Genomic DNA, 26,770 nt, shown 5'->3' with positions numbered 1-26,770 from the left:
ATATCGTGACGTCAGCAGCCATGCCCGCTCCACACTTCGAGACGGGGGCGGTGCTGAAAGGACCCTAGCTTGTGGGCACTAGCGGTTGATACGGCCCCAGGATGTAATCACTTGCTCACCCCCCCCCCCCCCCTCCTATCCTATTGAAGAAATCCTGGCGGCTCATCTATGGGTTGGCGACACACAAGCGCCCTCTTTGAATGTTTTGGTGACGCACAAGCGCGCCTATTTCAGAAATTTTGTTACCTGACGTTTCAATAGCCAGGCCGCCACTTCAAGTCGCTAGTATTGGTACTGTAGTGGCCTAACATCAATCAAGTGTTGAGTGTTGATCGCAGCATACGGAAATGAATTTTAATATCAAAATAACATACCTTGTCAGTAGACGTCCGTGCTTTAGGTGTTTTAGAATGTTTCAGTTTGGAACCTCCTATAATGTTTGCTTTTCTTATTTTGTAGCTGTCTAACACTACCCGCAATTTATTTTCGAGTGTGTTCAATGTTTTCAAGCGATTTCACTGTCGTTTCTAAAATTTTAGCTCGTATGATATCTACCATCAATCCATACAACAACAATTTATCATTCCACCACCAAGATTCTCAACCTAAGCAAAGACTGCGATGCAATAATTCCCGCTAACGCAACACTTGTACCTTGGACCGCGCGTTTCGGTCTAATGAGATGGGAAATAAATAGTAGTCGTGGCCATTTGAGGATTCCCGCTGTCACCCTGTTAGAGGAGATCCACAACAATAGACGCTGAAAAGTTTTCATGAGAGGGTTCAACAATGAAGAGAGCTTGCTTGCTGCTGCTTCAGCGTTCAGCGCCTCAGTTCGTCACTTCGATTTATGCACATTTACTAGATAATTGCATGGGCTGCTGCGAATCGAAATTGAGACTTGCAGAAGACCTCCTTTGCCCAGTTCAAACCAATGCGTTCGAAAACGATGTGAGAATATGAAAGCGCACAGTGTCTTCAAACTGCCTGAGCTTTCACATGACAGTTTTCTATACACAGCTTAGCCTTTAAAATTAAATTGTATTGGCTTTCGCCCATGATGTTTTTTTTTTTTTTTCCAAGACAAAGGTACCATAAGCCATAAGCACGAGAGGACGGGTGCGTTTTAACTCGCTACTTGCTTTCCATAAAAAAATACCTTCGAATTACAAAAAAAAAATGGGTCTATTAAAATGTACGAATATGCAAAACATCCCTTCCCGAAGCGCAGAAAAAAAAAACAATTAGTAGATCGCACGTATCTTCGCAGTGGATGTTATGCGAAACCTTCACATGGAAAGTGACTGTGCTGTAATTTCTTTATTGACTGGAACGTCATGATGTGGAGCTGAAAATGTGCATGCACAAGTGCATGAACATGAATAGCCTTGGATGAAACGTGCGCCCTCCGTTAATTGACCGCAGCGCTAGCGCCTCTAGCGGCGTAAAGATGATTCATGCTTGTTGCGCTAAAACTGCTATTATATTTGATCAAACTTGAGCTTTTTTTTTAATCATCAATCAGAGCTAGGTTCAATTTTATTTAACAGGTCGACGCATATTAGTGGGCCATTAGTGTTTCTTGAAATGGCTCCTTAAAATATACAAGAAGCAAACAGCAATCTTCGACCGTCGTCTGCACCTCACCAGAATGACACAAGACGTCGCGATGGGTGCTGACCCAGTGCGACCCGTTGTCTGGCATACTTACCTGGTGTCGGGGTGACCGTGGTCAAGATGGCGGTGCCCCCAGGGAGAGGCGCGGACATTGCACTGCGCTCGTGCTGACCCCTGCCACTACCCCAAACTGGGGCAGATGGGGCATGCAATTTTTGGTAGTGGGGGACTGCGTTCGCGCTCTCCCCCTATTTTACAATCCAAAGGAAGATCTATACACCTGCTGAAACACTTGCGCGGTGGAGGAGAGTGCAAGCTATTGAGATCCAGGTTCTCCGATATGGCTTCCGATGTGTCGTTTTCTTGTGTTAAGTGAGAGTTGCTCAGAGCCCTTAAAATATACCTGCCCAAGGCTGCATCTGGAGAGAAAATTGGAATATTTGAAGTTTTTGCGCTATCTCTATTCGTATTATGTCTTCACATTGTGGGTGAAGAAGATGAAGAAATATGCCTGAGGTAGGTAAGGGACTTTATTGATCCTTGGAAGAATGATTTGAGGGCAGGTGTGGCAGGGAAAGTGGAAGCAGGATGACAACGGGCCTTCGGGCCACTCTAGATGGCCGCACATTGCTGTGCTTCAGCGACCCTTCTGGCCCAGCTCACTATCCCGAACTTTATTTCCGGTTGCGAGCTGCGAAGAGTGCCTACCATTGATCTTGGTGGGCGGAAAATTAGGTAAAATAATATAAAATCGAGATAGCTGACGATTCCATCCCTGGCACCTAAAAGCGAAGGCAGGTAGCTGGAGCCTCGTTCCGAGTGCTCGGGCTTTGGTGTCAGCAGCCGTGTTCGGACGAGACCACCCAAACCTAAGCGGCCAGATAGATAGATACCCTTAAAATCACCAAAGTTCGCAAAGAAATGCTGCAAATTTAATACAAAGTACCTATAATGCTGTCTTGGTTGTCCTTGACTTAGACTTTTTTTTTCTTTTTAATATTTATAACACACAAAAAAGCTCAATTTTACAAGCTTTCTCGAATCGCTGCATCAACTCGAAGAATCGCTATCTCGAATCGCTATATTTCAACTGCAGGCACCCCGAGTGTGCTGCGACGTCCAAATTTTCTCTTCACATGCTTACAAGATATCGTGACGTCAGCAGCCATGCCCGCTCCACACTTCGAGACGGGGGCGGTGCTGAAAGGACCCTAGCTTGTGGGCACTAGCGGTTGATACGGCCCCAGGATGTAATCACTTGCTCACCCCCCCCCCCCCTCCTATCCTATTGAAGAAATCCTGGCGGCTCATCTATGGGTTGGCGACACACAAGCGCCCTCTTTGAATGTTTTGGTGACGCACAAGCGCGCCTATTTCAGAAATTTTGTTACCTGACGTTTCAATAGCCAGGCCGCCACTTCAAGTCGCTAGTATTGGTACTGTAGTGGCCTAACATCAATCAAGTGTTGAGTGTTGATCGCAGCATACGGAAATGAATTTTAATATCAAAATAACATACCTTGTCAGTAGACGTCCGTGCTTTAGGTGTTTTAGAATGTTTCAGTTTGGAACCTCCTATAATGTTTGCTTTTCTTATTTTGTAGCTGTCTAACACTACCCGCAATTTATTTTCGAGTGTGTTCAATGTTTTCAAGCGATTTCACTGTCGTTTCTAAAATTTTAGCTCGTATGATATCTACCATCAATCCATACAACAACAATTTATCATTCCACCACCAAGATTCTCAACCTAAGCAAAGACTGCGATGCAATAATTCCCGCTAACGCAACACTTGTACCTTGGACCGCGCGTTTCGGTCTAATGAGATGGGAAATAAATAGTAGTCGTGGCCATTTGAGGATTCCCGCTGTCACCCTGTTAGAGGAGATCCACAACAATAGACGCTGAAAAGTTTTCATGAGAGGGTTCAACAATGAAGAGAGCTTGCTTGCTGCTGCTTCAGCGTTCAGCGCCTCAGTTCGTCACTTCGATTTATGCACATTTACTAGATAATTGCATGGGCTGCTGCGAATCGAAATTGAGACTTGCAGAAGACCTCCTTTGCCCAGTTCAAACCAATGCGTTCGAAAACGATGTGAGAATATGAAAGCGCACAGTGTCTTCAAACTGCCTGAGCTTTCACATGACAGTTTTCTATACACAGCTTAGCCTTTAAAATTAAATTGTATTGGCTTTCGCCCATGATGTTTTTTTTTTTTCCAAGACAAAGGTACCATAAGCCATAAGCACGAGAGGACGGGTGCGTTTTAACTCGCTACTTGCTTTCCATAAAAAAATACCTTCGAATTACAAAAAAAAAATGGGTCTATTAAAATGTACGAATATGCAAAACATCCCTTCCCGAAGCGCAGAAAAAAAAAACAATTAGTAGATCGCACGTATCTTCGCAGTGGATGTTATGCGAAACCTTCACATGGAAAGTGACTGTGCTGTAATTTCTTTATTGACTGGAACGTCATGATGTGGAGCTGAAAATGTGCATGCACAAGTGCATGAACATGAATAGCCTTGGATGAAACGTGCGCCCTCCGTTAATTGACCGCAGCGCTAGCGCCTCTAGCGGCGTAAAGATGATTCATGCTTGTTGCGCTAAAACTGCTATTATATTTGATCAAACTTGAGCTTTTTTTTTAATCATCAATCAGAGCTAGGTTCAATTTTATTTAACAGGTCGACGCATATTAGTGGGCCATTAGTGTTTCTTGAAATGGCTCCTTAAAATATACAAGAAGCAAACAGCAATCTTCGACCGTCGTCTGCACCTCACCAGAATGACACAAGACGTCGCGATGGGTGCTGACCCAGTGCGACCCGTTGTCTGGCATACTTACCTGGTGTCGGGGTGACCGTGGTCAAGATGGCGGTGCCCCCAGGGAGAGGCGCGGACATTGCACTGCGCTCGTGCTGACCCCTGCCACTACCCCAAACTGGGGCAGATGGGGCATGCAATTTTTGGTAGTGGGGGACTGCGTTCGCGCTCTCCCCCTATTTTACAATCCAAAGGAAGATCTATACACCTGCTGAAACACTTGCGCGGTGGAGGAGAGTGCAAGCTATTGAGATCCAGGTTCTCCGATATGGCTTCCGATGTGTCGTTTTCTTGTGTTAAGTGAGAGTTGCTCAGAGCCCTTAAAATATACCTGCCCAAGGCTGCATCTGGAGAGAAAATTGGAATATTTGAAGTTTTTGCGCTATCTCTATTCGTATTATGTCTTCACATTGTGGGTGAAGAAGATGAAGAAATATGCCTGAGGTAGGTAAGGGACTTTATTGATCCTTGGAAGAATGATTTGAGGGCAGGTGTGGCAGGGAAAGTGGAAGCAGGATGACAACGGGCCTTCGGGCCACTCTAGATGGCCGCACATTGCTGTGCTTCAGCGACCCTTCTGGCCCAGCTCACTATCCCGAACTTTATTTCCGGTTGCGAGCTGCGAAGAGTGCCTACCATTGATCTTGGTGGGCGGAAAATTAGGTAAAATAATATAAAATCGAGATAGCTGACGATTCCATCCCTGGCACCTAAAAGCGAAGGCGAGGCAGGTAGGGCTGGAGCCCCTCCCGTTCCCGTGCTTTCGGGGGGACCAAAAAAAAACTCGCGCCTTCAGCAACCTTCCCGAAAAAGACCACCCTAAACCTAAGCGGCCAAATAGATATATACCCTTAAAATCACCAAAGTTCGCAAAGAAATGCTGCAAATTTAATACAAAGTACCTATAATGCTGTCTTGGTTGTCCTTGACTTAGACTTTTTTTTTCTTTTTAATATTTATAACACACAAAAAAGCTCAATTTTACAAGCTTTCTCGAATCGCTGCATCAACTCGAAGAATCGCTATCTCGAATCGCTATATTTCAACTGCAGGCACCCCGAGTGTGCTGCGACGTCCAAATTTTCTCTTCACATGCTTACAAGATATCGTGACGTCAGCAGCCATGCCCGCTCCACACTTCGAGACGGGGGCGGTGCTGAAAGGACCCTAGCTTGTGGGCACTAGCGGTTGATACGGCCCCAGGATGTAATCACTTGCTCACCCCCCCCCCCCCCTCCTATCCTATTGAAGAAATCCTGGCGGCTCATCTATGGGTTGGCGACACACAAGCGCCCTCTTTGAATGTTTTGGTGACGCACAAGCGCGCCTATTTCAGAAATTTTGTTACCTGACGTTTCAATAGCCAGGCCGCCACTTCAAGTCGCTAGTATTGGTACTGTAGTGGCCTAACATCAATCAAGTGTTGAGTGTTGATCGCAGCATACGGAAATGAATTTTAATATCAAAATAACATACCTTGTCAGTAGACGTCCGTGCTTTAGGTGTTTTAGAATGTTTCAGTTTGGAACCTCCTATAATGTTTGCTTTTCTTATTTTGTAGCTGTCTAACACTACCCGCAATTTATTTTCGAGTGTGTTCAATGTTTTCAAGCGATTTCACTGTCGTTTCTAAAATTTTAGCTCGTATGATATCTACCATCAATCCATACAACAACAATTTATCATTCCACCACCAAGATTCTCAACCTAAGCAAAGACTGCGATGCAATAATTCCCGCTAACGCAACACTTGTACCTTGGACCGCGCGTTTCGGTCTAATGAGATGGGAAATAAATAGTAGTCGTAGCCATTTGAGGATTCCCGCTGTCACCCTGTTAGAGGAGATCCACAACAATAGACGCTGAAAAGTTTTCATGAGAGGGTTCAACAATGAAGAGAGCTTGCTTGCTGCTGCTTCAGCGTTCAGCGCCTCAGTTCGTCACTTCGATTTATGCACATTTACTAGATAATTGCATGGGCTGCTGCGAATCGAAATTGAGACTTGCAGAAGACCTCCTTTGCCCAGTTCAAACCAATGCGTTCGAAAACGATGTGAGAATATGAAAGCGCACAGTGTCTTCAAACTGCCTGAGCTTTCACATGACAGTTTTCTATACACAGCTTAGCCTTTAAAATTAAATTGTATTGGCTTTCGCCCATGATGTTTTTTTTTTTTTTCCAAGACAAAGGTACCATAAGCCATAAGCACGAGAGGACGGGTGCGTTTTAACTCGCTACTTGCTTTCCATAAAAAAATACCTTCGAATTACAAAAAAAAAATGGGTCTATTAAAATGTACGAATATGCAAAACATCCCTTCCCGAAGCGCAGAAAAAAAAAACAATTAGTAGATCGCACGTATCTTCGCAGTGGATGTTATGCGAAACCTTCACATGGAAAGTGACTGTGCTGTAATTTCTTTATTGACTGGAACGTCATGATGTGGAGCTGAAAATGTGCATGCACAAGTGCATGAACATGAATAGCCTTGGATGAAACGTGCGCCCTCCGTTAATTGACCGCAGCGCTAGCGCCTCTAGCGGCGTAAAGATGATTCATGCTTGTTGCGCTAAAACTGCTATTATATTTGATCAAACTTGAGCTTTTTTTTTAATCATCAATCAGAGCTAGGTTCAATTTTATTTAACAGGTCGACGCATATTAGTGGGCCATTAGTGTTTCTTGAAATGGCTCCTTAAAATATACAAGAAGCAAACAGCAATCTTCGACCGTCGTCTGCACCTCACCAGAATGACACAAGACGTCGCGATGGGTGCTGACCCAGTGCGACCCGTTGTCTGGCATACTTACCTGGTGTCGGGGTGACCGTGGTCAAGATGGCGGTGCCCCCAGGGAGAGGCGCGGACATTGCACTGCGCTCGTGCTGACCCCTGCCACTACCCCAAACTGCATGGGGCAGATGGGGCATGCAATTTTTGGTAGTGGGGGACTGCGTTCGCGCTCTCCCCCTATTTTACAATCCAAAGGAAGATCTATACACCTGCTGAAACACTTGCGCGGTGGAGGAGAGTGCAAGCTATTGAGATCCAGGTTCTCCGATATGGCTTCCGATGTGTCGTTTTCTTGTGTTAAGTGAGAGTTGCTCAGAGCCCTTAAAATATACCTGCCCAAGGCTGCATCTGGAGAGAAAATTGGAATATTTGAAGTTTTTGCGCTATCTCTATTCGTATTATGTCTTCACATTGTGGGTGAAGAAGATGAAGAAATATGCCTGAGGTAGGTAAGGGACTTTATTGATCCTTGGAAGAATGATTTGAGGGCAGGTGTGGCAGGGAAAGTGGAAGCAGGATGACAACGGGCCTTCGGGCCACTCTAGATGGCCGCACATTGCTGTGCTTCAGCGACCCTTCTGGCCCAGCTCACTATCCCGAACTTTATTTCCGGTTGCGAGCTGCGAAGAGTGCCTACCATTGATCTTGGTGGGCGGAAAATTAGGTAAAATAATATAAAATCGAGATAGCTGACGATTCCATCCCTGGCACCTAAAAGCGAAGGCAGGTAGCTGGAGCCTCGTTCCGAGTGCTCGGGCTTTGGTGTCAGCAGCCGTGTTCGGACGAGACCACCCAAACCTAAGCGGCCAGATAGATAGATACCCTTAAAATCACCAAAGTTCGCAAAGAAATGCTGCAAATTTAATACAAAGTACCTATAATGCTGTCTTGGTTGTCCTTGACTTAGACTTTTTTTTTCTTTTTAATATTTATAACACACAAAAAAGCTCAATTTTACAAGCTTTCTCGAATCGCTGCATCAACTCGAAGAATCGCTATCTCGAATCGCTATATTTCAACTGCAGGCACCCCGAGTGTGCTGCGACGTCCAAATTTTCTCTTCACATGCTTACAAGATATCGTGACGTCAGCAGCCATGCCCGCTCCACACTTCGAGACGGGGGCGGTGCTGAAAGGACCCTAGCTTGTGGGCACTAGCGGTTGATACGGCCCCAGGATGTAATCACTTGCTCACCCCCCCCCCCCCCCCCCTCCTATCCTATTGAAGAAATCCTGGCGGCTCATCTATGGGTTGGCGACACACAAGCGCCCTCTTTGAATGTTTTGGTGACGCACAAGCGCGCCTATTTCAGAAATTTTGTTACCTGACGTTTCAATAGCCAGGCCGCCACTTCAAGTCGCTAGTATTGGTACTGTAGTGGCCTAACATCAATCAAGTGTTGAGTGTTGATCGCAGCATACGGAAATGAATTTTAATATCAAAATAACATACCTTGTCAGTAGACGTCCGTGCTTTAGGTGTTTTAGAATGTTTCAGTTTGGAACCTCCTATAATGTTTGCTTTTCTTATTTTGTAGCTGTCTAACACTACCCGCAATTTATTTTCGAGTGTGTTCAATGTTTTCAAGCGATTTCACTGTCGTTTCTAAAATTTTAGCTCGTATGATATCTACCATCAATCCATACAACAACAATTTATCATTCCACCACCAAGATTCTCAACCTAAGCAAAGACTGCGATGCAATAATTCCCGCTAACGCAACACTTGTACCTTGGACCGCGCGTTTCGGTCTAATGAGATGGGAAATAAATAGTAGTCGTGGCCATTTGAGGATTCCCGCTGTCACCCTGTTAGAGGAGATCCACAACAATAGACGCTGAAAAGTTTTCATGAGAGGGTTCAACAATGAAGAGAGCTTGCTTGCTGCTGCTTCAGCGTTCAGCGCCTCAGTTCGTCACTTCGATTTATGCACATTTACTAGATAATTGCATGGGCTGCTGCGAATCGAAATTGAGACTTGCAGAAGACCTCCTTTGCCCAGTTCAAACCAATGCGTTCGAAAACGATGTGAGAATATGAAAGCGCACAGTGTCTTCAAACTGCCTGAGCTTTCACATGACAGTTTTCTATACACAGCTTAGCCTTTAAAATTAAATTGTATTGGCTTTCGCCCATGATGTTTTTTTTTTTTTTTTCCAAGACAAAGGTACCATAAGCCATAAGCACGAGAGGACGGGTGCGTTTTAACTCGCTACTTGCTTTCCATAAAAAAATACCTTCGAATTACAAAAAAAAAATGGGTCTATTAAAATGTACGAATATGCAAAACATCCCTTCCCGAAGCGCAGAAAAAAAAAACAATTAGTAGATCGCACGTATCTTCGCAGTGGATGTTATGCGAAACCTTCACATGGAAAGTGACTGTGCTGTAATTTCTTTATTGACTGGAACGTCATGATGTGGAGCTGAAAATGTGCATGCACAAGTGCATGAACATGAATAGCCTTGGATGAAACGTGCGCCCTCCGTTAATTGACCGCAGCGCTAGCGCCTCTAGCGGCGTAAAGATGATTCATGCTTGTTGCGCTAAAACTGCTATTATATTTGATCAAACTTGAGCTTTTTTTTTAATCATCAATCAGAGCTAGGTTCAATTTTATTTAACAGGTCGACGCATATTAGTGGGCCATTAGTGTTTCTTGAAATGGCTCCTTAAAATATACAAGAAGCAAACAGCAATCTTCGACCGTCGTCTGCACCTCACCAGAATGACACAAGACGTCGCGATGGGTGCTGACCGAGTGCGACCCGTTGTCTGGCATACTTACCTGGTGTCGGGGTGACCGTGGTCAAGATGGCGGTGCCCCCAGGGAGAGGCGCGGACATTGCACTGCGCTCGTGCTGACCCCTGCCACTACCCCAAACTGGGGCAGATGGGGCATGCAATTTTTGGTAGTGGGGGACTGCGTTCGCGCTCTCCCCCTATTTTACAATCCAAAGGAAGATCTATACACCTGCTGAAACACTTGCGCGGTGGAGGAGAGTGCAAGCTATTGAGATCCAGGTTCTCCGATATGGCTTCCGATGTGTCGTTTTCTTGTGTTAAGTGAGAGTTGCTCAGAGCCCTTAAAATATACCTGCCCAAGGCTGCATCTGGAGAGAAAATTGGAATATTTGAAGTTTTTGCGCTATCTCTATTCGTATTATGTCTTCACATTGTGGGTGAAGAAGATGAAGAAATATGCCTGAGGTAGGTAAGGGACTTTATTGATCCTTGGAAGAATGATTTGAGGGCAGGTGTGGCAGGGAAAGTGGAAGCAGGATGACAACGGGCCTTCGGGCCACTCTAGATGGCCGCACATTGCTGTGCTTCAGCGACCCTTCTGGCCCAGCTCACTATCCCGAACTTTATTTCCGGTTGCGAGCTGCGAAGAGTGCCTACCATTGATCTTGGTGGGCGGAAAATTAGGTAAAATAATATAAAATCGAGATAGCTGACGATTCCATCCCTGGCACCTAAAAGCGAAGGCAGGTAGCTGGAGCCTCGTTCCGAGTGCTCGGGCTTTGGTGTCAGCAGCCGTGTTCGGACGAGACCACCCAAACCTAAGCGGCCAGATAGATAGATACCCTTAAAATCACCAAAGTTCGCAAAGAAATGCTGCAAATTTAATACAAAGTACCTATAATGCTGTCTTGGTTGTCCTTGACTTAGACTTTTTTTTTTCTTTTTAATATTTATAACACACAAAAAAGCTCAATTTTACAAGCTTTCTCGAATCGCTGCATCAACTCGAAGAATCGCTATCTCGAATCGCTATATTTCAACTGCAGGCACCCCGAGTGTGCTGCGACGTCCAAATTTTCTCTTCACATGCTTACAAGATATCGTGACGTCAGCAGCCATGCCCGCTCCACACTTCGAGACGGGGGCGGTGCTGAAAGGACCCTAGCTTGTGGGCACTAGCGGTTGATACGGCCCCAGGATGTAATCACTTGCTCACCCCCCCCCCCCCTCCTATCCTATTGAAGAAATCCTGGCGGCTCATCTATGGGTTGGCGACACACAAGCGCCCTCTTTGAATGTTTTGGTGACGCACAAGCGCGCCTATTTCAGAAATTTTGTTACCTGACGTTTCAATAGCCAGGCCGCCACTTCAAGTCGCTAGTATTGGTACTGTAGTGGCCTAACATCAATCAAGTGTTGAGTGTTGATCGCAGCATACGGAAATGAATTTTAATATCAAAATAACATACCTTGTCAGTAGACGTCCGTGCTTTAGGTGTTTTAGAATGTTTCAGTTTGGAACCTCCTATAATGTTTGCTTTTCTTATTTTGTAGCTGTCTAACACTACCCGCAATTTATTTTCGAGTGTGTTCAATGTTTTCAAGCGATTTCACTGTCGTTTCTAAAATTTTAGCTCGTATGATATCTACCATCAATCCATACAACAACAATTTATCATTCCACCACCAAGATTCTCAACCTAAGCAAAGACTGCGATGCAATAATTCCCGCTAACGCAACACTTGTACCTTGGACCGCGCGTTTCGGTCTAATGAGATGGGAAATAAATAGTAGTCGTGGCCATTTGAGGATTCCCGCTGTCACCCTGTTAGAGGAGATCCACAACAATAGACGCTGAAAAGTTTTCATGAGAGGGTTCAACAATGAAGAGAGCTTGCTTGCTGCTGCTTCAGCGTTCAGCGCCTCAGTTCGTCACTTCGATTTATGCACATTTACTAGATAATTGCATGGGCTGCTGCGAATCGAAATTGAGACTTGCAGAAGACCTCCTTTGCCCAGTTCAAACCAATGCGTTCGAAAACGATGTGAGAATATGAAAGCGCACAGTGTCTTCAAACTGCCTGAGCTTTCACATGACAGTTTTCTATACACAGCTTAGCCTTTAAAATTAAATTGTATTGGCTTTCGCCCATGATGTTTTTTTTTTTTCCAAGACAAAGGTACCATACGCCATAAGCACGAGAGGACGGGTGCGTTTTAACTCGCTACTTGCTTTCCATAAAAAAATACCTTCGAATTACAAAAAAAAAATGGGTCTATTAAAATGTACGAATATGCAAAACATCCCTTCCCGAAGCGCAGAAAAAAAAAACAATTAGTAGATCGCACGTATCTTCGCAGTGGATGTTATGCGAAACCTTCACATGGAAAGTGACTGTGCTGTAATTTCTTTATTGACTGGAACGTCATGATGTGGAGCTGAAAATGTGCATGCACAAGTGCATGAACATGAATAGCCTTGGATGAAACGTGCGCCCTCCGTTAATTGACCGCAGCGCTAGCGCCTCTAGCGGCGTAAAGATGATTCATGCTTGTTGCGCTAAAACTGCTATTATATTTGATCAAACTTGAGCTTTTTTTTTAATCATCAATCAGAGCTAGGTTCAATTTTATTTAACAGGTCGACGCATATTAGTGGGCCATTAGTGTTTCTTGAAATGGCTCCTTAAAATATACAAGAAGCAAACAGCAATCTTCGACCGTCGTCTGCACCTCACCAGAATGACACAAGACGTCGCGATGGGTGCTGACCGAGTGCGACCCGTTGTCTGGCATACTTACCTGGTGTCGGGGTGACCGTGGTCAAGATGGCGGTGCCCCCAGGGAGAGGCGCGGACATTGCACTGCGCTCGTGCTGACCCCTGCCACTACCCCAAACTGGGGCAGATGGGGCATGCAATTTTTGGTAGTGGGGGACTGCGTTCGCGCTCTCCCCCTATTTTACAATCCAAAGGAAGATCTATACACCTGCTGAAACACTTGCGCGGTGGAGGAGAGTGCAAGCTATTGAGATCCAGGTTCTCCGATATGGCTTCCGATGTGTCGTTTTCTTGTGTTAAGTGAGAGTTGCTCAGAGCCCTTAAAATATACCTGCCCAAGGCTGCATCTGGAGAGAAAATTGGAATATTTGAAGTTTTTGCGCTATCTCTATTCGTATTATGTCTTCACATTGTGGGTGAAGAAGATGAAGAAATATGCCTGAGGTAGGTAAGGGACTTTATTGATCCTTGGAAGAATGATTTGAGGGCAGGTGTGGCAGGGAAAGTGGAAGCAGGATGACAACGGGCCTTCGGGCCACTCTAGATGGCCGCACATTGCTGTGCTTCAGCGACCCTTCTGGCCCAGCTCACTATCCCGAACTTTATTTCCGGTTGCGAGCTGCGAAGAGTGCCTACCATTGATCTTGGTGGGCGGAAAATTAGGTAAAATAATATAAAATCGAGATAGCTGACGATTCCATCCCTGGCACCTAAAAGCGAAGGCAGGTAGCTGGAGCCTCGTTCCGAGTGCTCGGGCTTTGGTGTCAGCAGCCGTGTTCGGACGAGACCACCCAAACCTAAGCGGCCAGATAGATAGATACCCTTAAAATCACCAAAGTTCGCAAAGAAATGCTGCAAATTTAATACAAAGTACCTATAATGCTGTCTTGGTTGTCCTTGACTTAGACTTTTTTTTTCTTTTTAATATTTATAACACACAAAAAAGCTCAATTTTACAAGCTTTCTCGAATCGCTGCATCAACTCGAAGAATCGCTATCTCGAATCGCTATATTTCAACTGCAGGCACCCCGAGTGTGCTGCGACGTCCAAATTTTCTCTTCACATGCTTACAAGATATCGTGACGTCAGCAGCCATGCCCGCTCCACACTTCGAGACGGGGGCGGTGCTGAAAGGACCCTAGCTTGTGGGCACTAGCGGTTGATACGGCCCCAGGATGTAATCACTTGCTCACCCCCCCCCCCCCCCCCTCCTATCCTATTGAAGAAATCCTGGCGGCTCATCTATGGGTTGGCGACACACAAGCGCCCTCTTTGAATGTTTTGGTGACGCACAAGCGCGCCTATTTCAGAAATTTTGTTACCTGACGTTTCAATAGCCAGGCCGCCACTTCAAGTCGCTAGTATTGGTACTGTAGTGGCCTAACATCAATCAAGTGTTGAGTGTTGATCGCAGCATACGGAAATGAATTTTAATATCAAAATAACATACCTTGTCAGTAGACGTCCGTGCTTTAGGTGTTTTAGAATGTTTCAGTTTGGAACCTCCTATAATGTTTGCTTTTCTTATTTTGTAGCTGTCTAACACTACCCGCAATTTATTTTCGAGTGTGTTCAATGTTTTCAAGCGATTTCACTGTCGTTTCTAAAATTTTAGCTCGTATGATATCTACCATCAATCCATACAACAACAATTTATCATTCCACCACCAAGATTCTCAACCTAAGCAAAGACTGCGATGCAATAATTCCCGCTAACGCAACACTTGTACCTTGGACCGCGCGTTTCGGTCTAATGAGATGGGAAATAAATAGTAGTCGTGGCCATTTGAGGATTCCCGCTGTCACCCTGTTAGAGGAGATCCACAACAATAGACGCTGAAAAGTTTTCATGAGAGGGTTCAACAATGAAGAGAGCTTGCTTGCTGCTGCTTCAGCGTTCAGCGCCTCAGTTCGTCACTTCGATTTATGCACATTTACTAGATAATTGCATGGGCTGCTGCGAATCGAAATTGAGACTTGCAGAAGACCTCCTTTGCCCAGTTGAAACCAATGCGTTCGAAAACGATGTGAGAATATGAAAGCGCACAGTGTCTTCAAACTGCCTGAGCTTTCACATGACAGTTTTCTATACACAGCTTAGCCTTTAAAATTAAATTGTATTGGCTTTCGCCCATGATGTTTTTTTTTTTTTTTCCAAGACAAAGGTACCATAAGCCATAAGCACGAGAGGACGGGTGCGTTTTAACTCGCTACTTGCTTTCCATAAAAAAATACCTTCGAATTACAAAAAAAAAATGGGTCTATTAAAATGTACGAATATGCAAAACATCCCTTCCCGAAGCGCAGAAAAAAAAAACAATTAGTAGATCGCACGTATCTTCGCAGTGGATGTTATGCGAAACCTTCACATGGAAAGTGACTGTGCTGTAATTTCTTTATTGACTGGAACGTCATGATGTGGAGCTGAAAATGTGCATGCACAAGTGCATGAACATGAATAGCCTTGGATGAAACGTGCGCCCTCCGTTAATTGACCGCAGCGCTAGCGCCTCTAGCGGCGTAAAGATGATTCATGCTTGTTGCGCTAAAACTGCTATTATATTTGATCAAACTTGAGCTTTTTTTTTAATCATCAATCAGAGCTAGGTTCAATTTTATTTAACAGGTCGACGCATATTAGTGGGCCATTAGTGTTTCTTGAAATGGCTCCTTAAAATATACAAGAAGCAAACAGCAATCTTCGACCGTCGTCTGCACCTCACCAGAATGACACAAGACGTCGCGATGGGTGCTGACCGAGTGCGACCCGTTGTCTGGCATACTTACCTGGTGTCGGGGTGACCGTGGTCAAGATGGCGGTGCCCCCAGGGAGAGGCGCGGACATTGCACTGCGCTCGTGCTGACCCCTGCCACTACCCCAAACTGGGGCAGATGGGGCATGCAATTTTTGGTAGTGGGGGACTGCGTTCGCGCTCTCCCCCTATTTTACAATCCAAAGGAAGATCTATACACCTGCTGAAACACTTGCGCGGTGGAGGAGAGTGCAAGCTATTGAGATCCAGGTTCTCCGATATGGCTTCCGATGTGTCGTTTTCTTGTGTTAAGTGAGAGTTGCTCAGAGCCCTTAAAATATACCTGCCCAAGGCTGCATCTGGAGAGAAAATTGGAATATTTGAAGTTTTTGCGCTATCTCTATTCGTATTATGTCTTCACATTGTGGGTGAAGAAGATGAAGAAATATGCCTGAGGTAGGTAAGGGACTTTATTGATCCTTGGAAGAATGATTTGAGGGCAGGTGTGGCAGGGAAAGTGGAAGCAGGATGACAACGGGCCTTCGGGCCACTCTAGATGGCCGCACATTGCTGTGCTTCAGCGACCCTTCTGGCCCAGCTCACTATCCCGAACTTTATTTCCGGTTGCGAGCTGCGAAGAGTGCCTACCATTGATCTTGGTGGGCGGAAAATTAGGTAAAATAATATAAAATCGAGATAGCTGACGATTCCATCCCTGGCACCTAAAAGCGAAGGCAGGTAGCTGGAGCCTCGTTCCGAGTGCTCGGGCTTTGGTGTCAGCAGCCGTGTTCGGACGAGACCACCCAAACCTAAGCGGCCAGATAGATAGATACCCTTAAAATCACCAAAGTTCGCAAAGAAATGCTGCAAATTTAATACAAAGTACCTATAATGCTGTCTTGGTTGTCCTTGACTTAGACTTTTTTTTTCTTTTTAATATTTATAACACACAAAAAAGCTCAATTTTACAAGCTTTCTCGAATCGCTGCATCAACTCGAAGAATCGCTATCTCGAATCGCTATATTTCAACTGCAGGCACCCCGAGTGTGCTGCGACGTCCAAATTTTCTCTTCACATGCTTACAAGATATCGTGACGTCAGCAGCCATGCCCGCTCCACACTTCGAGACGGGGGCGGTGCTGAAAGGACCCTAGCTTGTGGGCACTAGCGGTTGATACGGCCCCAGGATGTAATCACTTGCTCACCCCCCCCCCCCCCTCCTATCCTATTGAAGAAATCCTGGCGGCTCATCTATGGGTTGGCGACACACAAGCGCCCTCTTTGAATGTTTTGGTGACGCACAAGCGCGCCTATTTCAGAAATTTTGTTACCTGACGTTTCAATAGCCAGGCCGCCACTTCAAGTCGCTAGTATTGGTACTGTAGTGGCCTAACATCAATCAAGTGTTGAGTGTTGATCGCAGCATACGGAAATGAATTTTAATATCAAAATAACATACCTTGTCAGTAGACGTCCGTGCTTTAGGTGTTTTAGAATGTTTCAGTTTGGAACCTCCTATAATGTTTGCTTTTCTTATTTTGTAGCTGTCTAACACTACCCGCAATTTATTTTCGAGTGTGTTCAATGTTTTCAAGCGATTTCACTGTCGTTTCTAAAATTTTAGCTCGTATGATATCTACCATCAATCCATACAACAACAATTTATCATTCCACCACCAAGATTCTCAACCTAAGCAAAGACTGCGATGCAATAATTCCCGCTAACGCAACACTTGTACCTTGGACCGCGCGTTTCGGTCTAATGAGATGGGAAATAAATAGTAGTCGTGGCCATTTGAGGATTCCCGCTGTCACCCTGTTAGAGGAGATCCACAACAATAGACGCTGAAAAGTTTTCATGAGAGGGTTCAACAATGAAGAGAGCTTGCTTGCTGCTGCTTCAGCGTTCAGCGCCTCAGTTCGTCACTTCGATTTATGCACATTTACTAGATAATTGCATGGGCTGCTGCGAATCGAAATTGAGACTTGCAGAAGACCTCCTTTGCCCAGTTCAAACCAATGCGTTCGAAAACGATGTGAGAATATGAAAGCGCACAGTGTCTTCAAACTGCCTGAGCTTTCACATGACAGTTTTCTATACACAGCTTAGCCTTTAAAATTAAATTGTATTGGCTTTCGCCCATGATGTTTTTTTTTTTTTTTCCAAGACAAAGGTACCATAAGCCATAAGCACGAGAGGAAGGGTGCGTTTTAACTCGCTACTTGCTTTCCATAAAAAAATACCTTCGAATTACAAAAAAATGGGTCTATTAAAATGTACGAATATGCAAAACATCCCTTCCCGAAGCGCAGAAAAAAAAAAACAATTAGTAGATCGCACGTATCTTCGCAGTGGATGTTATGCGAAACCTTCACATGGAAAGTGACTGTGCTGTAATTTCTTTATTGACTGGAACGTCATGATGTGGAGCTGAAAATGTGCATGCACAAGTGCATGAACATGAATAGCCTTGGATGAAACGTGCGCCCTCCGTTAATTGACCGCAGCGCTAGCGCCTCTAGCGGCGTAAAGATGATTCATGCTTGTTGCGCTAAAACTGCTATTATATTTGATCAAACTTGAGCTTTTTTTTTAATCATCAATCAGAGCTAGGTTCAATTTTATTTAACAGGTCGACGCATATTAGTGGGCCATTAGTGTTTCTTGAAATGGCTCCTTAAAATATACAAGAAGCAAACAGCAATCTTCGACCGTCGTCTGCACCTCACCAGAATGACACAAGACGTCGCGATGGGTGCTGACCGAGTGCGACCCGTTGTCTGGCATACTTACCTGGTGTCGGGGTGACCGTGGTCAAGATGGCGGTGCCCCCAGGGAGAGGCGCGGACATTGCACTGCGCTCGTGCTGACCCCTGCCACTACCCCAAACTGGGGCAGATGGGGCATGCAATTTTTGGTAGTGGGGGACTGCGTTCGCGCTCTCCCCCTATTTTACAATCCAAAGGAAGATCTATACACCTGCTGAAACACTTGCGCGGTGGAGGAGAGTGCAAGCTATTGAGATCCAGGTTCTCCGATATGGCTTCCGATGTGTCGTTTTCTTGTGTTAAGTGAGAGTTGCTCAGAGCCCTTAAAATATACCTGCCCAAGGCTGCATCTGGAGAGAAAATTGGAATATTTGAAGTTTTTGCGCTATCTCTATTCGTATTATGTCTTCACATTGTGGGTGAAGAAGATGAAGAAATATGCCTGAGGTAGGTAAGGGACTTTATTGATCCTTGGAAGAATCATTTGAGGGCAGGTGTGGCAGGGAAAGTGGAAGCAGGATGACAACGGGCCTTCGGGCCACTCTAGATGGCCGCACATTGCTGTGCTTCAGCGACCCTTCTGGCCCAGCTCACTATCCCGAACTTTATTTCCGGTTGCGAGCTGCGAAGAGTGCCTACCATTGATCTTGGTGGGCGGAAAATTAGGTAAAATAATATAAAATCGAGATAGCTGACGATTCCATCCCTGGCACCTAAAAGCGAAGGCAGGTAGCTGGAGCCTCGTTCCGAGTGCTCGGGCTTTGGTGTCAGCAGCCGTGTTCGGACGAGACCACCCAAACCTAAGCGGCCAGATAGATAGATACCCTTAAAATCACCAAAGTTCGCAAAGAAATGCTGCAAATTTAATACAAAGTACCTATAATGCTGTCTTGGTTGTCCTTGACTTAGACTTTTTTTTTCTTTTTAATATTTATAACACACAAAAAAGCTCAATTTTACAAGCTTTCTCGAATCGCTGCATCAACTCGAAGAATCGCTATCTCGAATCGCTATATTTCAACTGCAGGCACCCCGAGTGTGCTGCGACGTCCAAATTTTCTCTTCACATGCTTACAAGATATCGTGACGTCAGCAGCCATGCCCGCTCCACACTTCGAGACGGGGGCGGTGCTGAAAGGACCCTAGCTTGTGGGCACTAGCGGTTGATACGGCCCCAGGATGTAATCACTTGCTCACCCCCCCCCCCCCCTCCTATCCTATTGAAGAAATCCTGGCGGCTCATCTATGGGTTGGCGACACACAAGCGCCCTCTTTGAATGTTTTGGTGACGCACAAGCGCGCCTATTTCAGAAATTTTGTTACCTGACGTTTCAATAGCCAGGCCGCCACTTCAAGTCGCTAGTATTGGTACTGTAGTGGCCTAACATCAATCAAGTGTTGAGTGTTGATCGCAGCATACGGAAATGAATTTTAATATCAAAATAACATACCTTGTCAGTAGACGTCCGTGCTTTAGGTGTTTTAGAATGTTTCAGTTTGGAACCTCCTATAATGTTTGCTTTTCTTATTTTGTAGCTGTCTAACACTACCCGCAATTTATTTTCGAGTGTGTTCAATGTTTTCAAGCGATTTCACTGTCGTTTCTAAAATTTTAGCTCGTATGATATCTACCATCAATCCATACAACAACAATTTATCATTCCACCACCAAGATTCTCAACCTAAGCAAAGACTGCGATGCAATAATTCCCGCTAACGCAACACTTGTACCTTGGACCGCGCGTTTCGGTCTAATGAGAAGGGAAATAAATAGTAGTCGTGGCCATTTGAGGATTCCCGCTGTCACCCTGTTAGAGGAGATCCACAACAATAGACGCTGAAAAGTTTTCATGAGAGGGTTCAACAATGAAGAGAGCTTGCTTGCTGCTGCTTCAGCGTTCAGCGCCTCAGTTCGTCACTTCGATTTATGCACATTTACTAGATAATTGCATGGGCTGCTGCGAATCGAAATTGAGACTTGCAGAAGACCTCCTTTGCCCAGTTCAAACCAATGCGTTCGAAAACGATGTGAGAATATGAAAGCGCACAGTGTCTTCAAACTGCCTGAGCTTTCACATGACAGTTTTCTATACACAGCTTAGCCTTTAAAATTAAATTGTATTGGCTTTCGCCCATGATGTTTTTTTTTTTTTTCCAAGACAAAGGTACCATAAGCCATAAGCACGAGAGGACGGGTGCGTTTTAACTCGCTACTTGCTTTCCATAAAAAAATACCTTCGAATTACAAAAAAAAATGGGTCTATTAAAATGTACGAATATGCAAAACATCCCTTCCCGAAGCGCAGAAAAAAAAAACAATTAGTAGATCGCACGTATCTTCGCAGTGGATGTTATGCGAAACCTTCACATGGAAAGTGACTGTGCTGTAATTTCTTTATTGACTGGAACGTCATGATGTGGAGCTGAAAATGTGCATGCACAAGTGCATGAACATGAATAGCCTTGGATGAAACGTGCGCCCTCCGTTAATTGACCGCAGCGCTAGCGCCTCTAGCGGCGTAAAGATGATTCATGCTTGTTGCGCTAAAACTGCTATTATATTTGATCAAACTTGAGCTTTTTTTTTAATCATCAATCAGAGCTAGGTTCAATTTTATTTAACAGGTCGACGCATATTAGTGGGCCATTAGTGTTTCTTGAAATGGCTCCTTAAAATATACAAGAAGCAAACAGCAATCTTCGACCGTCGTCTGCACCTCACCAGAATGACACAAGACGTCGCGATGGGTGCTGACCGAGTGCGACCCGTTGTCTGGCATACTTACCTGGTGTCGGGGTGACCGTGGTCAAGATGGCGGTGCCCCCAGGGAGAGGCGCGGACATTGCACTGCGCTCGTGCTGACCCCTGCCACTACCCCAAACTGGGGCAGATGGGGCATGCAATTTTTGGTAGTGGGGGACTGCGTTCGCGCTCTCCCCCTATTTTACAATCCAAAGGAAGATCTATACACCTGCTGAAACACTTGCGCGGTGGAGGAGAGTGCAAGCTATTGAGATCCAGGTTCTCCGATATGGCTTCCGATGTGTCGTTTTCTTGTGTTAAGTGAGAGTTGCTCAGAGCCCTTAAAATATACCTGCCCAAGGCTGCATCTGGAGAGAAAATTGGAATATTTGAAGTTTTTGCGCTATCTCTATTCGTATTATGTCTTCACATTGTGGGTGAAGAAGATGAAGAAATATGCCTGAGGTAGGTAAGGGACTTTATTGATCCTTGGAAGAATGATTTGAGGGCAGGTGTGGCAGGGAAAGTGGAAGCAGGATGACAACGGGCCTTCGGGCCACTCTAGATGGCCGCACATTGCTGTGCTTCAGCGACCCTTCTGGCCCAGCTCACTATCCCGAACTTTATTTCCGGTTGCGAGCTGCGAAGAGTGCCTACCATTGATCTTGGTGGGCGGAAAATTAGGTAAAATAATATAAAATCGAGATAGCTGACGATTCCATCCCTGGCACCTAAAAGCGAAGGCAGGTAGCTGGAGCCTCGTTCCGAGTGCTCGGGCTTTGGTGTCAGCAGCCGTGTTCGGACGAGACCACCCAAACCTAAGCGGCCAGATAGATAGATACCCTTAAAATCACCAAAGTTCGCAAAGAAATGCTGCAAATTTAATACAAAGTACCTATAATGCTGTCTTGGTTGTCCTTGACTTAGACTTTTTTTTTCTTTTTAATATTTATAACACACAAAAAAGCTCAATTTTACAAGCTTTCTCGAATCGCTGCATCAACTCGAAGAATCGCTATCTCGAATCGCTATATTTCAACTGCAGGCACCCCGAGTGTGCTGCGACGTCCAAATTTTCTCTTCACATGCTTACAAGATATCGTGACGTCAGCAGCCATGCCCGCTCCACACTTCGAGACGGGGGCGGTGCTGAAAGGACCCTAGCTTGTGGGCACTAGCGGTTGATACGGCCCCAGGATGTAATCACTTGCTCACCCCCCCCCCCTCCTATCCTATTGAAGAAATCCTGGCGGCTCATCTATGGGTTGGCGACACACAAGCGCCCTCTTTGAATGTTTTGGTGACGCACAAGCGCGCCTATTTCAGAAATTTTGTTACCTGACGTTTCAATAGCCAGGCCGCCACTTCAAGTCGCTAGTATTGGTACTGTAGTGGCCTAACATCAATCAAGTGTTGAGTGTTGATCGCAGCATACGGAAATGAATTTTAATATCAAAATAACATACCTTGTCAGTAGACGTCCGTGCTTTAGGTGTTTTAGAATGTTTCAGTTTGGAACCTCCTATAATGTTTGCTTTTCTTATTTTGTAGCTGTCTAACACTACCCGCAATTTATTTTCGAGTGTGTTCAATGTTTTCAAGCGATTTCACTGTCGTTTCTAAAATTTTAGCTCGTATGATATCTACCATCAATCCATACAACAACAATTTATCATTCCACCACCAAGATTCTCAACCTAAGCAAAGACTGCGATGCAATAATTCCCGCTAACGCAACACTTGTACCTTGGACCGCGCGTTTCGGTCTAATGAGATGGGAAATAAATAGTAGTCGTGGCCATTTGAGGATTCCCGCTGTCACCCTGTTAGAGGAGATCCACAACAATAGACGCTGAAAAGTTTTCATGAGAGGGTTCAACAATGAAGAGAGCTTGCTTGCTGCTGCTTCAGCGTTCAGCGCCTCAGTTCGTCACTTCGATTTATGCACATTTACTAGATAATTGCATGGGCTGCTGCGAATCGAAATTGAGACTTGCAGAAGACCTCCTTTGCCCAGTTCAAACCAATGCGTTCGAAAACGATGTGAGAATATGAAAGCGCACAGTGTCTTCAAACTGCCTGAGCTTTCACATGACAGTTTTCTATACACAGCTTAGCCTTTAAAATTAAATTGTATTGGCTTTCGCCCATGATGTTTTTTTTTTTTTTTCCAAGACAAAGGTACCATAAGCCATAAGCACGAGAGGACGGGTGCGTTTTAACTCGCTACTTGCTTTCCATAAAAAAATACCTTCGAATTACAAAAAAAAAATGGGTCTATTAAAATGTACGAATATGCAAAACATCCCTTCCCGAAGCGCAGAAAAAAAAAACAATTAGTAGATCGCACGTATCTTCGCAGTGGATGTTATGCGAAACCTTCACATGGAAAGTGACTGTGCTGTAATTTCTTTATTGACTGGAACGTCATGATGTGGAGCTGAAAATGTGCATGCACAAGTGCATGAACATGAATAGCCTTGGATGAAACGTGCGCCCTCCGTTAATTGACCGCAGCGCTAGCGCCTCTAGCGGCGTAAAGATGATTCATGCTTGTTGCGCTAAAACTGCTATTATATTTGATCAAACTTGAGCTTTTTTTTTAATCATCAATCAGAGCTAGGTTCAATTTTATTTAACAGGTCGACGCATATTAGTGGGCCATTAGTGTTTCTTGAAATGGCTCCTTAAAATATACAAGAAGCAAACAGCAATCTTCGACCGTCGTCTGCACCTCACCAGAATGACACAAGACGTCGCGATGGGTGCTGACCGAGTGCGACCCGTTGTCTGGCATACTTACCTGGTGTCGGGGTGACCGTGGTCAAGATGGCGGTGCCCCCAGGGAGAGGCGCGGACATTGCACTGCGCTCGTGCTGACCCCTGCCACTACCCCAAACTGGGGCAGATGGGGCATGCAATTTTTGGTAGTGGGGGACTGCGTTCGCGCTCTCCCCCTATTTTACAATCCAAAGGAAGATCTATACACCTGCTGAAACACTTGCGCGGTGGAGGAGAGTGCAAGCTATTGAGATCCAGGTTCTCCGATATGGCTTCCGATGTGTCGTTTTCTTGTGTTAAGTGAGAGTTGCTCAGAGCCCTTAAAATATACCTGCCCAAGGCTGCATCTGGAGAGAAAATTGGAATATTTGAAGTTTTTGCGCTATCTCTATTCGTATTATGTCTTCACATTGTGGGTGAAGAAGATGAAGAAATATGCCTGAGGTAGGTAAGGGACTTTATTGATCCTTGGAAGAATGATTTGAGGGCAGGTGTGGCAGGGAAAGTGGAAGCAGGATGACAACGGGCCTTCGGGCCACTCTAGATGGCCGCACATTGCTGTGCTTCAGCGACCCTTCTGGCCCAGCTCACTATCCCGAACTTTATTTCCGGTTGCGAGCTGCGAAGAGTGCCTACCATTGATCTTGGTGGGCGGAAAATTAGGTAAAATAATATAAAATCGAGATAGCTGACGATTCCATCCCTGGCACCTAAAAGCGAAGGCAGGTAGCTGGAGCCTCGTTCCGAGTGCTCGGGCTTTGGTGTCAGCAGCCGTGTTCGGACGAGACCACCCAAACCTAAGCGGCCAGATAGATAGATACCCTTAAAATCACCAAAGTTCGCAAAGAAATGCTGCAAATTTAATACAAAGTACCTATAATGCTGTCTTGGTTGTCCTTGACTTAGACTTTTTTTTTCTTTTTAATATTTATAACACACAAAAAAGCTCAATTTTACAAGCTTTCTCGAATCGCTGCATCAACTCGAAGAATCGCTATCTCGAATCGCTATATTTCAACTGCAGGCACCCCGAGTGTGCTGCGACGTCCAAATTTTCTCTTCACATGCTTACAAGATATCGTGACGTCAGCAGCCATGCCCGCTCCACACTTCGAGACGGGGGCGGTGCTGAAAGGACCCTAGCTTGTGGGCACTAGCGGTTGATACGGCCCCAGGATGTAATCACTTGCTCACCCCCCCCCCTCCTATCCTATTGAAGAAATCCTGGCGGCTCATCTATGGGTTGGCGACACACAAGCGCCCTCTTTGAATGTTTTGGTGACGCACAAGCGCGCCTATTTCAGAAATTTTGTTACCTGACGTTTCAATAGCCAGGCCGCCACTTCAAGTCGCTAGTATTGGTACTGTAGTGGCCTAACATCAATCAAGTGTTGAGTGTTGATCGCAGCATACGGAAATGAATTTTAATATCAAAATAACATACCTTGTCAGTAGACGTCCGTGCTTTAGGTGTTTTAGAATGTTTCAGTTTGGAACCTCCTATAATGTTTGCTTTTCTTATTTTGTAGCTGTCTAACACTACCCGCAATTTATTTTCGAGTGTGTTCAATGTTTTCAAGCGATTTCACTGTCGTTTCTAAAATTTTAGCTCGTATGATATCTACCATCAATCCATACAACAACAATTTATCATTCCACCACCAAGATTCTCAACCTAAGCAAAGACTGCGATGCAATAATTCCCGCTAACGCAACACTTGTACCTTGGACCGCGCGTTTCGGTCTAATGAGATGGGAAATAAATAGTAGTCGTGGCCATTTGAGGATTCCCGCTGTCACCCTGTTAGAGGAGATCCACAACAATAGACGCTGAAAAGTTTTCATGAGAGGGTTCAACAATGAAGAGAGCTTGCTTGCTGCTGCTTCAGCGTTCAGCGCCTCAGTTCGTCACTTCGATTTATGCACATTTACTAGATAATTGCATGGGCTGCTGCGAATCGAAATTGAGACTTGCAGAAGACCTCCTTTGCCCAGTTCAAACCAATGCGTTCGAAAACGATGTGAGAATATGAAAGCGCACAGTGTCTTCAAACTGCCTGAGCTTTCACATGACAGTTTTCTATACACAGCTTAGTCTTTAAAATTAAATTGTATTGGCTTTCGCCCATGATGTTTTTTTTTTTTTTTCCAAGACAAAGGTACCATAAGCCATAAGCACGAGAGGACGGGTGCGTTTTAACTCGCTACTTGCTTTCCATAAAAAATACCTTCGAATTACAAAAAAAAAATGGGTCTATTAAAATGTACGAATATGCAAAACATCCCTTCCCGAAGCGCAGAAAAAAAAAACAATTAGTAGATCGCACGTATCTTCGCAGTGGATGTTATGCGAAACCTTCACATGGAAAGTGACTGTGCTGTAATTTCTTTATTGACTGGAACGTCATGATGTGGAGCTGAAAATGTGCATGCACAAGTGCATGAACATGAATAGCCTTGGATGAAACGTGCGCCCTCCGTTAATTGACAGCAGCGCTAGCGCCTCTAGCGGCGTAAAGATGATTCATGCTTGTTGCGCTAAAACTGCTATTATATTTGATCAAACTTGAGCTTTTTTTTTAATCATCAATCAGAGCTAGGTTCAATTTTATTTAACAGGTCGACGCATATTAGTGGGCCATTAGTGTTTCTTGAAATGGCTCCTTAAAATATACAAGAAGCAAACAGCAATCTTCGACCGTCGTCTGCACCTCACCAGAATGACACAAGACGTCGCGATGGGTGCTGACCGAGTGCGACCCGTTGTCTGGCATACTTACCTGGTGTCGGGGTGACCGTGGTCAAGATGGCGGTGCCCCCAGGGAGAGGCGCGGACATTGCACTGCGCTCGTGCTGACCCCTGCCACTACCCCAAACTGGGGCAGATGGGGCATGCAATTTTTGGTAGTGGGGACTGCGTTCGCGCTCTCCCCCTATTTTACAATCCAAAGG

At 45.1% G+C, this 26,770-nt stretch overlaps 10 non-coding genes across 10 annotated transcripts; all 10 read left to right on the top strand.

Annotated features, from left to right (window-relative positions):
• Positions 1-1,703: 1,703 nt before the first annotated feature.
• Positions 1,704-1,867, top strand: LOC142794642 (U1 spliceosomal RNA). The gene has a single exon (XR_012892513.1). It is a non-coding gene; the product is annotated as a U1 spliceosomal RNA (small nuclear RNA).
• Positions 1,868-4,462: 2,595 nt separating this feature from the next.
• Positions 4,463-4,626, top strand: LOC142794641 (U1 spliceosomal RNA). The gene has a single exon (XR_012892512.1). It is a non-coding gene; the product is annotated as a U1 spliceosomal RNA (small nuclear RNA).
• A 2,626-nt stretch (positions 4,627-7,252) lies between these two features.
• Positions 7,253-7,420, top strand: LOC142794647 (U1 spliceosomal RNA). The gene has a single exon (XR_012892518.1). It is a non-coding gene; the product is annotated as a U1 spliceosomal RNA (small nuclear RNA).
• A 2,604-nt stretch (positions 7,421-10,024) lies between these two features.
• On the top strand, positions 10,025-10,188 carry LOC142794640 (U1 spliceosomal RNA). The gene has a single exon (XR_012892511.1). It is a non-coding gene; the product is annotated as a U1 spliceosomal RNA (small nuclear RNA).
• A 2,596-nt stretch (positions 10,189-12,784) lies between these two features.
• LOC142794639 (U1 spliceosomal RNA) lies at positions 12,785-12,948 on the top strand. Its single transcript, XR_012892510.1, has one exon. It is a non-coding gene; the product is annotated as a U1 spliceosomal RNA (small nuclear RNA).
• Positions 12,949-15,550: 2,602 nt separating this feature from the next.
• On the top strand, positions 15,551-15,714 carry LOC142794637 (U1 spliceosomal RNA). The gene has a single exon (XR_012892509.1). It is a non-coding gene; the product is annotated as a U1 spliceosomal RNA (small nuclear RNA).
• A 2,597-nt stretch (positions 15,715-18,311) lies between these two features.
• LOC142794636 (U1 spliceosomal RNA) lies at positions 18,312-18,475 on the top strand. The gene has a single exon (XR_012892508.1). It is a non-coding gene; the product is annotated as a U1 spliceosomal RNA (small nuclear RNA).
• Positions 18,476-21,072: 2,597 nt separating this feature from the next.
• Positions 21,073-21,236, top strand: LOC142794635 (U1 spliceosomal RNA). Its single transcript, XR_012892507.1, has one exon. It is a non-coding gene; the product is annotated as a U1 spliceosomal RNA (small nuclear RNA).
• Positions 21,237-23,832: 2,596 nt separating this feature from the next.
• LOC142794633 (U1 spliceosomal RNA) lies at positions 23,833-23,996 on the top strand. The gene has a single exon (XR_012892505.1). It is a non-coding gene; the product is annotated as a U1 spliceosomal RNA (small nuclear RNA).
• A 2,594-nt stretch (positions 23,997-26,590) lies between these two features.
• Positions 26,591-26,752, top strand: LOC142794645 (U1 spliceosomal RNA). The gene has a single exon (XR_012892516.1). It is a non-coding gene; the product is annotated as a U1 spliceosomal RNA (small nuclear RNA).
• Positions 26,753-26,770: the final 18 nt, after the last annotated feature.

This window comes from Rhipicephalus microplus, unplaced genomic scaffold (genome assembly GCF_043290135.1).
Source record: "Rhipicephalus microplus isolate Deutch F79 unplaced genomic scaffold, USDA_Rmic scaffold_466, whole genome shotgun sequence".
Classification (NCBI taxonomy): domain Eukaryota; kingdom Metazoa; phylum Arthropoda; class Arachnida; order Ixodida; family Ixodidae; genus Rhipicephalus; species Rhipicephalus microplus.
This window is presented reverse-complemented; position numbering and strand designations above follow the sequence as displayed.